General features: G+C 33.5%; 1 protein-coding gene across 1 annotated transcript in view; it reads right to left on the reverse strand.

Annotated features, from left to right (window-relative positions):
• Positions 1 to 14,683, reverse strand: part of Dys (Dystrophin) — an 80,070-nt gene that overhangs the window by 22,466 nt on the left and 42,921 nt on the right. The gene's annotated exons all lie outside the window — the stretch shown is intronic.

The raw sequence follows: 14,683 nt of genomic DNA on the forward strand, positions 1-14,683 counted from the left end.
TAATAAACGAAAAAAATTACATTAAATTATCTAAAATTTTATTTTTCGTACATAACTTAGCTACAACATAAATGCGCTTTTTCTGTATTTTTAGCATCTAAGCGTTTTCAGATATTTCAGAAACGAATTTAAAGTTTTAAATCATTTTAATTTTTCAATTATTCAATTAATTTATTTGACAATTTGTCATATACATTAAAAAAAAAAATGTAAATGAAGATAGTTAACAGTTGGTACTTTTATTATTACTTTTTTTTATATTTTTTAACTGCATGTCATTATTTAATTATTATTATTTAATTGTGGATGTCCGGGGTCGGCAAGCCGTATAGCCGCCGGTCGACGCGGAACTCAGTAAAAATAATGTTTTCGGTGGTTCTCAATTAATGATAAAGCAGAACAAGTAGAATTAAGGATTAATAGTATTTGGAATCAAACTGACATTGTCAATTTCCTATTAAAAATTATTTTAACAGGTCGAAACATTTGAGATGTTTTGTACATCCTGGCACGTAAAATGTCAGTGGTTAATGAGTAGCAGCCATACATTACGAAAATATATAACACCAAGGTGTAGACTCAAAATATTTGGCCGACCCGAAATTTTGACCCACCAGCCGCCGCTGTTCAAATAGAATCTAAACGCCCTGCCAAAGTAATGTCAACCAAAAGAAAAATATCATTAGAAAGCGAAAGAAAAAAATCTCAAAAAATCAATAAGAAAGATTCATCCGACAGCGACGACAGTGAGAACACAATTAGTGATGACAGCGATTGGGAACTTTTGTCGAAGAAGTCTTCCTTTAACGTAGAGAAGGTTAATCCAGGCACAAAGTTAAAAAAAGGAGATTTTCTTTTAACTGAATTAACCGATGAAAAATATCGTACAAAAAAACAATTTGTGGCATACATTACAAATATTGAAAAAAATAGTTGTATAATTGTAAGCTTTCTAAGACAGTATAAGCAAACTACAGATATTTTTGTCTTCCCTGACGTGGCAGACGAAAGCGAAATAGTTTATGAAGAAATAGTAGGCAAGGTAAATATAAACAAACTAAGACATGGCAAAATCCAAATAATATAATTCACCAAAATACTTTTTGAATTCTATAGTTTCTATTTTTGTTAATATAAGCTGAAGGCGAATTGAGTTCCTTTGTTTTTGTTTTTTAAAAATGTTTTTTGAATTCTGTAGTTTCTATTTTTGTTAGTATAAACTAAAGGCGAAATGAGTTCCTTTGTTTTTGTTTTTTAATGTTTAATTTGTTCCATTGAGATTTTTTTTTATTTGTTTATTCTTTATATTTCAATCATTTATTATTACAATAAACTATTTTTACAGATGATTCAAATTTCCACTTTGCCCCTCATTTTTTTTCACAGACCTTGCTAAAAAATAAAAAAATCGTAACACTGCCGCAGTAGTTTAAATTTAAAAATTAGGGATTGATACTTAACACATATATCTTCTAGTACACGCAAACAAAAGCTTTACTAGGATACCATCGAGTGTGTAATTAATTATTGTGTTAAAGGGTCCGCTTTGCCCCACATTCCCCTAGTACGTGCAGGACCTAATAAAATAAGAGTTCTAAGTTCAGAAAAAATAAAAAGAACATGCAAAATTAATGTGTCCCAAAAAGGTACAAAACTGACTTTCATTAAGTTTTTGTGGTGAAGGCGGAAGTCCGAAATATTTTCCAAGCACCAGAAATTTAGTGTGTTTGGGCAGTGTGCAAGAAAGAAAGAGAAAAAAAAAACACCCAAAAATGTAATTAAATTTAAAAGGATATTTAATAAAATTATCAAAAAATGTGTCGAAATTTCAGGAAAATCTATTATGGACAGTAAGTATAATTTGAAAAAACTTCGGACTATAGCTTATTACCACCGAATTGCGGCCTATAATAAGTCTGGTTAATTATTATTACTTCAACTTAATACTTTATACTAATATGTCTAATACCTTCGTTACTTCTTAATAGTTAAAAGATTTAACTTAAAAAAATATATATATTCAAATGTACGGTTATTAACTGAAAATATTGGCGTTATGTTTGTATCATTTAACGTGGGAATCGTGTTCTGTAGGAAAAACGTAAAGTTTGTCCAGAATTATAAGAATTTTATGGACTCCCAACGTTAATGCGTTTTACAACCCTGTCCTCAATTCTATTGTATAGGTAAAGAGCCTGTCAGGAGAAAGCCGATGTTTTCTGTACCTGAGTTCGCCACGCTCTTCAGCTGTACAATAAAATTGACAACAGGACTGTAAAACGAATTAACCTTGGGAGTTCATAAAATTCTTATAATTCTAGACAAACTTTACCAGCGAACTAATGCTAAATACAATACAGATATGACTAATTACTTTTTCAAACCGATTCTATTAATGTAGATTGAATTAAAATATTAATATTTCGATTTACAGTGTATACAGGAACGAACGTTTTGGTATTTGTAAGGTATGGTTCAATGGATACATAGAGAAAATCTTTTTGTCGATTTTAGTGACTACTACTACTACTACAGGTACTACTGAAACGAAAACTTGAAGTAATAATATTTTGCAAAGATCTCAATATTTTTATTGCTTTTATAAATATACACTAAATTTTTAGCAAACGCACAACAAGTAAGTATAGATTTTAAACTTGCAGGTAGTTTATAAATGAGTGTAATAAATACTTGTACTTGTACAAAGAGCTAATGAATAGCTGTGGGTAACATTAACAAACGCTTAAAGCCTCGGTTGGCTAAATTAGACCGTATTACATCTGCTTGTCACAAAAGAATCTGCAGTTAAGTTGTAATTTTTATTATGTTATATTTATTGATGAAATGTATAGATAATATTTATTAATCGGGAACGAGGGTGTTAAAAATCATGTGTATGATCGAAATAGATTTACTCGTCTGGTAAGAAGTATTCTGAATACAAATTTTGCTGTATTTTAGTTTTATATGTTTACGTTGCTAAAAATATTCGGTTGAATTCAGTCCAAATATCCTCTGTTACATAAATGTTTTGTAGTTGCCAATTCTTATATTAAGTAATAACAGGATATCCTAATACACTCACAGGTGTCATCAATAATCAATCATAGCAAACTACAGTGATGTGTACACGTAGTGGGAAATTGGAGCCAAATGAATACTGATCTTTTTCATGGGTAAGTATACCATGTATTTTTAGTAATACAACAATTAATTAATCTCTTTGATACGAGTCAAAGAAAAATAACAGATAATAAAATATATAGGTACACTGCTCCACAAAATTAACGCACCACTCATTTTTTAGGTTTTTTTTTCAAAATTCGAAGGGAGGGGTACGTTGTGGTAGGTCAACCATATGTGGAAATAAGTATTAAGACATTTCATTGTCAAAATGCAAAAAATCTTTTGCTTATGGAGATCAAAATTTATAACCAAAACGGTATTGCTGACAAACTGTCAGCGTTTATTTGCATCTTTTGTTGAAATGAAAAGGCAAACGCTAAATTTAAGTGGGGATGAGTGTGTTCAAGCTGGTACATTAGCCAATGAAGGCTAAAGATTTCGTCAAATTGGTAGAAGACTCGGAGTCCCACATACTACCCTTTCTAGAGTGGTTCAAAGATATCGAGAAGAGGAAAGTTATGTGAGACGTCGGGGACAAGGCAGACATCGTAAAACTACGACAATTCAGGATCATTTTTTACGAATTACAACCTTGAGAGAGATGTTTACTACCACCAGGTATCTTCAAATGGAACTTGCACGGGCAGATAACATGCAAGTAAGCCTGGAAACAATTAGAAGACGCCTAAATGAAGTTAATGTGCATCCCACCGACCAGCGACTAGGCCTCTGTTAAAGGCAATCCATCGTAGAGATCGTCTGCAGTTTGGTAGGGAACGTGTAGGTGGAACCTCCATGATTGGGATGGCGTACTGTTTTCAGATGAGTCTCGTTTTTGTCTACATTTTGTCAGATCGACGTGTTCGTGTGTTTAGACGAACAAATGAGTGATATGCTCAATGCAATATCCTCTAAAAAGCTCCTTTTGGAGGTGAATCTGTGATGGTTTGGGCGGGTGTATGTCTTTCCTCGACACAATCTAATCAGTGAACGATACATATCGGACATTTTGGAAGAATAATGTTGTGCCATTTGCACTACTTATAGGTGAGGGCTTCGTATTCCAGCAAGCTAATGCTAGACCACACAGTGCACGTATCGTGCAGCATTAAATATATTCAAGAGGTAGGACTTCAAGTTATGCAATGGCCTAAACGAAGTCCAAATCTTAATCCCAAAGAACACGAATGGTACGTGGTAGGAAAACGAGCTGCCCCTTGTTACTCCTGAGGATGAGGATATTGGTAACCAGTTGGTGCAAATTTGGAGTGCTTTTGATCAAGAGGATATTCGGCGTATAATTGTAAGTATGCCTGAGAGATGCGAAGCTGTGGTCAGAAGTAGAGGCGGAAACACTCGTTTTTAAGTTTTTAATTATTGCAATTATTCATTTTTGTGGTTATATTTTCGTTGATGTTTCAAGTTGTATTGTTATTGTTGTTTAATTTAACGTTATTATACCTTCTTTCTAAAACATGTACAGTTTGGGACACGGAATTTCAAACGACCTGTCAATCATAATGACAATAAGGTACAAGACTACAATGTTTTTAAATGTCAGAAAGTTGGTTGTCGTTTGAAATTCCGTGTCCCTAACCGTACTTTGAAATTTAGAGATTGTAATTTTTTTTATTTTTCTAGTGGTTTGTTAATTTTGTGGAGCAGTGTATATACATGGGTGTTCAAAGAGAACAACAAAAAATGTTAGTAACACTTTTTTTTTAAAAACGTATCGAAAAATCAGTCCCGACATTTTGAGAACTGCCGAAATTGTCTTTTTTTTCTAAGGTAGTTGTGAAAATTCGGGAACTCCGATGATTATTTCCTTCGAAATTGATTAAATCTAATTTGTCAAAAATTGACAAAAACGTCACATTCATTTCAAAACAATAATAGTTATTTATATATCAAGGGAGCAAAGGGAAACATTTCCTCCCGCGGATTCAGGTTGAGGCCCGACGCGTAGCGGAGGGCCTTAAGAATCCGAGGGAGGAAATGGCACTTTATATAATTTTTTCAACGAACGAAAGTTTAAAATCTATTTTATAAAAGTTTAAATGAAAAAACTGTTACCGCAATAAATTAAGTCATCTTGATTGTTTCTATGACAATTTTCAAACAAATAAAAAATGAATCGCATTTGAATAAAGTGTCTCTAATTTTGGAAAAAATAGAGGATTTGGATAAAGTAGTGATTCAGATAATAACTGTACCCCTCCAAACGTTTTAGAAGTAGCAAGTTTATAAATTTATTAACGTTATTTTTGACAAAAATCTACTTCACATCTCGGCGGGGACCAAAGTAGTGATGATAGTGACATTTTGTGCCCTTAAATGAGGGAAGAAAATCACATCTATATAGTGAGTAGAAAAACACCTTTTAGTTCTAAAATGTTTGATTCGGACGTTTAACGGAACAGACGCGGGTACGGTACGCTAAGGGTACCAACGTCGATTTTAACGGAAATTTCAGAAAACACCACAAATAGCCTCCGAAAATCTGCTGTCATACCAGAAAGTGGGGGGTTTGCTTCTTTTTCCTGAAAAAAAAAATCCCGAAGGAAAACACCAGAAAAATTTGGGAAGTCTATGTTTCAGCAGTGTAGTGACTGAAATGTTGAAATAGTTCGTCAACTGATGCGCAATAGCGCTTCCAATTGGTCTAATACTACGTCAAAAAGGGAAAACTCATAGCACCCAACCTCCTGATAAACATCATCATTCCCAGTACTCTTCGACTTGATTAGTACAGACCCCTGTTGTTGGATTTCGAAAAAAGCGGCTGTGGTTAACATTTGGGGACGCTCCACCCAAGGTTCGGTACTTCGGTGGGCTCTCTTCTGTAGGACATAAGTTCGTCGGTCCATATTTCCGAGCCCGCTTGTTGGCCGTATCGTCTTACAAAAATTGCAAGGAAATAATTTACCGCTTGTAGGTAAAATTCGAACTTAACAGAATGCGCATGGGGCTCCTGCGCAACGACAAGATGAGCGCAAGACACGTACGCGAAACTGAACCGTAACAACGAACACGTGCTAATGAAATGACAGAATAACCAATTTTATACGCACTTTCATTTGCCTTTTGTGCGATAACAGTCGGGTTTCCTGCCAATTCTCTCATCTTAAATCGTTAAATGTGCAGTGGAAGTGAGTTTCATTACATACAGTTGATAATAAAAAGGTACCCTCATAGAATACCTAAATCATAGACCACTTAAGGTATTGTTTTTGTTACTTCTTAGTGGTTATCCATTATTAACTGTTCTTGTTTTTAAGATTTTTTTACTATTAGAAAACAAAAAGAAATCCTAGAACGTATTGGTGTTAGAAGTAATTTCAGCACGAAAGGGTACAGGGGCGGGGCTTAAGTTGCGCGACTTGTAGCCGGGCCATCAGTGGCGTAACATCGATGCATTGAGAAGGGAGGCTCGGCTGAGTTGTACTTCTTTCAAAAACAATTAAAAAAAGAGCAATTTCTACAGAAGAATACAGACAACCATTTAATAAAAATAAATTAATTTGTTTGTTAAAAAAATAGACTTACGTAACAATAAATTATGATAATCCATCACACAAAATTTGGTATTTTTAATTATTAAACGAGTTTATAATGTGAGGGATTATAGGATGAGTAAAAAATTTCACGAACCCCTCATTATAAACCAGTATCATATACTATTTTATAGTCGACTAGTCTTAAATCAACAGTTAAATCTTTAGATAAAAGCGGGCTTAAAACTCTGAGAATAAGCAACCTATGACTATAATTATATGTTTTTTATTTTCTGGCACAATTTATTGATACCGTAAAGTCGGATTATAATAAGGCTTAACGTTTTCTGTCTTTAACATCGAAGTAATAATCACAGTTCATATTCTAGCATAATTGTCGTTTATAACTAGAGCTTCGACTGTACCCTAATTTAACAGTTATTATTGTTCACTAAAAATTACCTTTTTACTTCTTTTACTTACTTTTTTATTTAACTCATACATCAAATACAGCACTAATAATTGTTTAAATTCTTTTTCTATAATGTCAACGCTAATAAAATAGAAAAGTGATATTTTTATTAACCGCAATAATATTTTAATATTTAAAATCGAAATATTCATCGCCGCTGCCACTGCTTGCACGATATTTGTAAGGCCAAACCAAAACAATGTTCTGCGCACTCCCACCACCTGTACCCTTTCGTCTTGAAAGCTGCTCTAAACACTGCCTAACACTCCAACATCCAACATTAACTTTCTATTTTTCGATTGTCCAGCAGTTATCATTTCTTAATAAATTTCTATTCTACATTTGCTTTTCAGAAAAAGGTAGAATACATAGTTTATCAAGAAAAACAAGAAATGTATTTTATACTTAAATTAAAAACTTTGTTCAAAATCTTCCAGCCATTTTAAAATTGAAGCCAATTTGTTAAATACAATTTTCAACGTAAAGAAAAATAACAATAAACAAATAAAACGATTAAACGAAAATAAAAAACAAAAAAAGCAAAAACAAAACAAGAAAATTAAAGCAGATGTTGAAAGTGAGCACTATTTGCACGAATGCAAGCTTCTGCTCGCCTCATTAAAGAGTTACTGACTCTATTTAATTTCTCAGGATCGTTTCGAATGGGTTCTGCGGACATCATAACTCTTGCTTCTAAATCTTCTAAATTATGAACTGGAGTTCGATAAATCATTGATTTCATATAATCCCATAAGTATTTGTCACAATTGTTAGGATCGAGAGAACGGGGTGGCCAAGCGATAGATCCACCTCTTTCAATCCATTTCTCACCATAAACATTCGTCAGCAATTGTCGCACATGTAAACTACAACGCCCAGGAGCACCATCGTACGTACATTCTTCGTTTTTCCGGTAGTACAAACGGTCCTATCATTTGATTACATATTATTCTAACCCAAATGTTTACTGAAAAATGTTGCTGAAAATGCGTTTCGTAAATCCCGTGAGGATTGGCATCTGTCCAGCGGTGATGTTATGAAAATTAAGTATTCCATCCCTGGTAAAACAGCATTCATCTGTCATCAGTAGGAAGAAAGAAATCAGAGAGTTTCATTATTGCTATCTATCGGCAAAAGTTTTGTCTAGGAAATGGAATGGTTAGACGTAAACTCTAGACTCGCTGGAGGTAGTACGGGTACAAAAGAGATTCTTGTAGTGTTCTCAACACAATCCAATGACTATATACTTCCCGAGTAATTTCACGCATACTAGCTGATGGGTCTCCTTCAACACGATTTATAATGTGCTCTTCAGCATATATAATATCTGGATCTCGACCTCGTCCGTTTTCCTGATTTTTGGGTAAAACGAATACTGTTTCCCGCAACCTTCTCTATCCACAAGAGAACAGATTTCGCGATGTGGTTGTCGACACCCAGAAAAAAAAATGTTTCAAAATTAAATTGTATTAAAGTTTACTAAATGTATAGAAACGTCAGTCAACGTCAGTGTGAGAGTCAGGGGCGGCTCATGACTTGAAAAGTTGATGAGGCAAAGAACAAAACGCTCCAAAATATAAATAAATCAAGATTACTGAAATATTTTCTACTTAGTCAAATAAACAAATTTGTAAACTCATTTAACTGTCCACCAAGAATCAACGTGAAGGTGTAAGGAACTCTTGTAAGGAAAGGATGGGAATGACAACAAACAAAATTAAAATAAACTTTAAAGAAAACATATCGAAAAAAATCAAATACAACATAAAATAAATCTAAACAAACAAAACGAAAAAAATATAAAACATAAATACTCTGGATTTATTTTAAATTTTTTTATAGATCAGTTATCGATTTACTCAAATCAGGAAACGGCTGTTTTAATTCCTTAACTACATACAAGTAGTTCTTTTTTACGTATGTGAAAGTAGAAAAAACAGAACTGCCATTGTCATTTAACGTTAGTAGAGAAAAATTCCGATTTACTCGTAATCTTAAATAACGATTACCGAAATCAAATTATGACAAGCATAAAGCACTAACGCGACACACGCAAACGTAGGCACTTTTAAGACAAAATTCTGTTACCGAAATTTGGAATCAATTTATACACACACAGATTTGTGGAAAAACAATCAACGGCCTAATTTTGAATACTTCTGCAAATGCAGACTGCATTGTAATCGCACGTTCTCCGCGCGCAAATATTGTTGTCCATCTCTTTTGCAAGCACGGAAATGAGGCTAGCCTCAATTTTGTCTTTTTTCAACTCATACCGCTTATGAGTGTATTGCAGGTTGCTTGCCTATTAATGACATGATTTCTATATCGGCTGTAGAGGCAAGCTTCGAGTCTGCCTCATTCGCGTCACAAAATACATGTTGTGTCGAGTGTTTAAGCGCGCTGTTTAATTAAGGGAGAAACGAGTACCTACCGAGATAAAAATAAGAATATAATTTTCCATATTTATTTTTAAAATTTTAGAAAAAAAAACACAAATTATTGGCGAAATGTGTGGATAAAAAATAATAAAAATCCTAATAAGGTGTAAAATTCATTGGTGAGGCACTGCCTCACCTGCCTCATAGGACAAGCCGCCCCTGGTGAGAGTAACGAGAAAACCGACATGATCCTTAGTTATGGACACGTCAGGTTATGGAGAATTGTATGCCTGAAGATACCTTGACTGTGTGGCCCCAACATCCAAAATTTTCAAGAGGCTAGAAAATTCGTTGCGTAAGAAAGTGGCCTGCTAACAAGAGGAAACGGAACCAGATTGCAACTAGCTTGGAAAATGAATTATACAGGGTGTCTCAGAAATAAGTACATTAATTTTAACCAGTAACAGAACTCGTGAAACGGAACAACTTTTTTATCTAGCATTTTTTCGAAAACTCAAGTCGAATTTCGAATTTTCCCACCTATATATTCACGAACCGTCTATGTTCACCTTAAATAATAACTTAAATAATAACAACACTACAACAATGAAGAAGGTACCCTAGCAACCGTTTTGACACTGACAATCATTTTTATGTCAATGTTATTACTAAACGTTGTCTCTTTAAAGTTTGTTTGGCACAGATTTCTAATTTATAGACGAAATGTGTTGAAATGGCGTTGTTTTCAAATCTGGAATGCACCGATATCGTTTTAACGTACGGTGAAGTTCTGGGAAACGGCACTCGCGCCCAACGAATTTTTTCAGAAAACCTCCCAAATCGTCGTCTGCCAAATGTGCGCAGTTTTAAGAACGTTGCAGCATTTTCGAGAGTACGGATCTTTTAAATCTGCACCTCAGGATCGGGGTAAGTTACGTAGTAATAGAATTGCTAATATTGAAGAGGCTGTTTTGAAGAGTGTCGAAGCTCGACCGGGCACTAGCACGTATCACTGTCTAGTGTGATGTATCGGAGAGTAGTATTTGGAGGATACTCAGAGAACAAATGTACCCCTTTCAGGACCAGAAAGTTCAGTTATTGACACTAACAGACTTACCACGTAGGCAAAACTTTTGTGAGTGGGTTAATAGAAAAATAAACGAACAAGCAAATTTTGTATCTCTTATACCATCAACTGATGAGGTCGGTTACACGAGGGAAGGTGTTCAACACCCACATTTGGGCCGATGAAATTCCGTACGCCATTGGGGAGCAGGATTTTCAATTTCTCTTTAAATGTTTGTCACATTGACAAGATTAGGAAAACACGTATCCTAGTAACTGTTTTTGACCATAAATTATTAATTATAATAATTATTAGTCTCCATGGGTGACTGAGGATCCATGGGCGGGTAACCTTAATTAGGATATAATTTTAACAATTTTTAACTTGATAATTAAAAAGTTCTTGACAAAACTTTACTAAAAAAAGTTGTTGAGTTCAATGAGCTCTATAACTGATTAAAATTAATGTACTTATTTCTGAGGCACCCTGTATATAACTTCTTGCACAAGTTAATGAGAATCCTCATATGGGAGTTATGGGACACATTGCTATTGCTAGACAAATAAATAAATTTCATTCTAACCGCTCTAACCATCTGCACCTGGAGCATGCACTTCGACCCGCAAACCAACCACAAAGATTGGTTGGTTTATTCGTTATTATCATAAGAAGGCATTTTTTTGACACTGACGTTTCTATACATTCAGCAAACTTTGATACAATTAAATTTTGAAACATTTTTTATAATCCAGGTTCAGGTGGAATCGGTATTTTGGGTTGCCTATTTTAAAAACATAAATGGGTCATCTTAGCTGAATAACCCTGTATATACATAGGCTGATTCGGCCTAAATGACGAATGTGATTTATGGTTAGCGGCAACCCAAAATTCATTGTTCATTTATTCCGTGATTCACATTAGAGTGTCACTGGCACGCATTACATTTAAAATAAAGGTTAATAATTCTTTCAAAATGAGTTTCACGAATCCACCGTGGATTTTCTTGTGCATAATAAATTAATAATGTAATTTGTAATCATTTGTTAACATTGCCATTTCTGGAAAATTTGGCTTAATCACTAAAAAAATCTTCCTGATAAAATTGGAATCATTTAGCAGGTGTCCCTGAACAAAATTGCAAAATGCTAATCTTCGCGGAAAATCAGTCTCCCGTAATTCATGAAATAACTGCATATGATACGGGGGAAAGTGTATAGCGGTTAAAACACTTTAGTTTTGTACTCATAGGCCAATCGTATCGTAATATCATTCCAGGTCTTTTACAAATTTTTTGATACTCTCTACAAATTAAGATCATGTCCGTTTCCTCGGTACTGGTAAACGAATATCTTGGCATTTGTTACAAATAATTTTCAACTGCTCAAAATTGACAGTGACATAAGAATGCACACTTGGATTCATTTTTTTTAAGTTCTACTGTGAATCGAGGAACAGAAGAATAATGTATTTTTTCTACTTTGCGTTAACAATGGCCTCATTATTAAACCGAAACCAGTTTAATAATGGGATCAATTGTTAAACTGTATTTCAGGTGGCTTGCAAGAAGTGGGGCCCCCTTCTTCCATTTTTTGAGGCAAACTTAGGTTAGATTGTTAGTGTTCGGTGGTTAGATGTCAAACTTTGAGATTGTGAAGTTAGCCACAACGCTACAACTAACCTTTCGAATTAAAAGGCCCTAAATTATAACCTTGAATTTTTATTAATTTTTTGTTTCCGATCAGATGCAAAGTAGAAAAAATAGTATATTATACTCGTTTAATAAGACGCATTGTGGCACTTATTCCTTTGGAGCACTCCTCGCTGCGCTCGTCGTGCCCCAAACCCATGCGTGCCACAATAAGACGTCTTATTAAACTAGTATAATAATATACTATTGGGGTGCCTATCGGCACACAATGCGTAGTCGAATAACGCTTTTTTGTAAATGTATTGAATAAAAAAAAAATCCGCCTAACTATCTGTTTGTTTATTCAACGACCACTGTCATCAGTTTATATGTAGATAACATCTCAGACAGATCATTTTTTGTAAAGAAAGAAATTACATTTTAAAATTATCAGTTTTCATCTTCAAAAATATTACTGTTACTTAGCTACTAAATCTAAATATTCCACTTGTCATATAAGTAACTATACGTACTTAACAAGGAAAGTAAGGGTATCCCGAGCGTATGTTAAATTAATAATCAAAATTTATCTGTTTGTTTTATTCAAAAACTTGATTACGTCATTAAATTAAATCGAAAACGACTTACCTCATTTTCCCGAAATTTTGGGAATACAGTAATGTTGTTATTAGTATTATACTGTGCCTTTCCAAATTGACGCTTGAAATATACGCATAACGCGCTTCTTTACCTGTAGTTTAACAATCTACACATATCACTGTATTTTAATTTATGAGGTTATCAATTATCATACAAAAAATAAAATCGGCAAAATCAAGTTTCATATGTAATTTATCTAAAAAACTGGATTTGTTTGACTGCAATTCAGGGGCAAGGGGAGTTGTGTCTGAATTATTTTAAATCAATGTTTTGAACAGGTCGGAAACACCCTCAAGGAGAACTATTTTTAATAATATTCCGAAGAATTGCCACGACACGGTTTCATTGTTTGTGTATTTTTCATGAAGAATGATCTAAACGATAGATAAAAACGACTTTGCAAACTAACTAAAATCTTCATTTTTCACTAACTGTACTGTTTATGTGTAGCAGTTTTTTAACAGCATACGTAGTCACCTTCATTTATAACAAATTTTATTGCAACATCCCCTTTATTTTCGTGTTGCCGTTTCAAACTTCCAGAATAAGAAAATGTACGTTCCCGGTTTCTGCCTGTCAACTGTCTTAAGTGGAATTTTTTTTATGAAATTTTAATGGTACCCTCGTACCAACTTATTTATTTCCTTAAAAATTGTAGCTTTACTTAAAAAATTAATAAATCATTGCAAGAAATTTTAAAATTTATTTTAAAACCTATACAGAAGACATTTTTAAACTGTATGAAGACATAATAATTACAGAACATTAGCCAAAGTTGATTTATTTATTTCCCTTCTGTAATACTTGTAAAATCAGACTTACTCGTAAACAGTGGCGCATATAATCGATGCGAAAAGCGTCTAAAGTCATTACGACGGCAAAGTAGTAATAATAATTTGTAATTTGATATAGAAGTAATAATAATTGGTAAACCTAATTCTGAATCAATTATTATTAACGTTGTAGAAAAAAGTAGAATAGAGTTTGAATATTTGCAAAGTTAGTGATAACAAGTACGTTCACTCGGTTATTTTCAGTAGACAACTGGGCTATGCCGTAAAGCATCTGTTAAAAATAAACGTCTGTTAAAATGTCGACACCAAGTTTTTCTAATGACTTCAAATTTTTAATAAACTGGCAAACTGGTAGCAGAATCTACCCTATTAGGCCTTTTCCGTGACGTACTTGACGATAACGTTAAAGTAAAAATAAAATATTATTTTTAGAGGTTCCTGGCAAAAAATTTCTGTGAAGACAGTACAAATGAGTTCGACCTTTATAAAAGTACATATCTATACCACGAAGTTAAAGACTTAATCTTCAACACGACAGTAAGATTTGACGACTGGCCATGAATCGTATGTACTTGCATTTAGTTTTTTCGTCATTTTTCATTATTTAGTTACATCAGACTGATACACATAAATCTATAAATTTCAAATATATTTTTACACAGTTTATGATTATAGCAGCAACATTAAAAATGTTTAAAGATGTCACAAATTTAGGAATAATTCTAGTCAATCGTGCAAAAAAGTATATGTGTAACTTGCCTTAAATCCTCGTATCATTATGATATGTCTTACAGACTTTCTTGAGTCCAGTATTGGTATTGATACTGTGGTAAGTAGTCTTAATATTAGTATAAAGTTCTTTCATATTATAAATAAGGAACAAAGCTGTTGTAAAACGGTAAAAAGAGGTACTTATAACAAAAATGGTGGAGGTGCCAGGTTACAACTGCAATAAGAAAAATATACATAGTTGATTTGAAATCCAAGACATTTTTTTTCCTTTTGGGTGTAAGAATGTTTATAGTGGTACTCACTGAAAATGTATCAGTAAATTACGAGTAGA

Source organism: Zophobas morio, unplaced genomic scaffold (assembly GCF_036711695.1).
Source record: "Zophobas morio isolate AGI-343-1 ecotype UQ-CSIRO unplaced genomic scaffold, CSIRO_AGI_Zmor_V1 ptg000005l, whole genome shotgun sequence".
Classification (NCBI taxonomy): Eukaryota; Metazoa; Arthropoda; class Insecta; order Coleoptera; family Tenebrionidae; genus Zophobas; species Zophobas morio.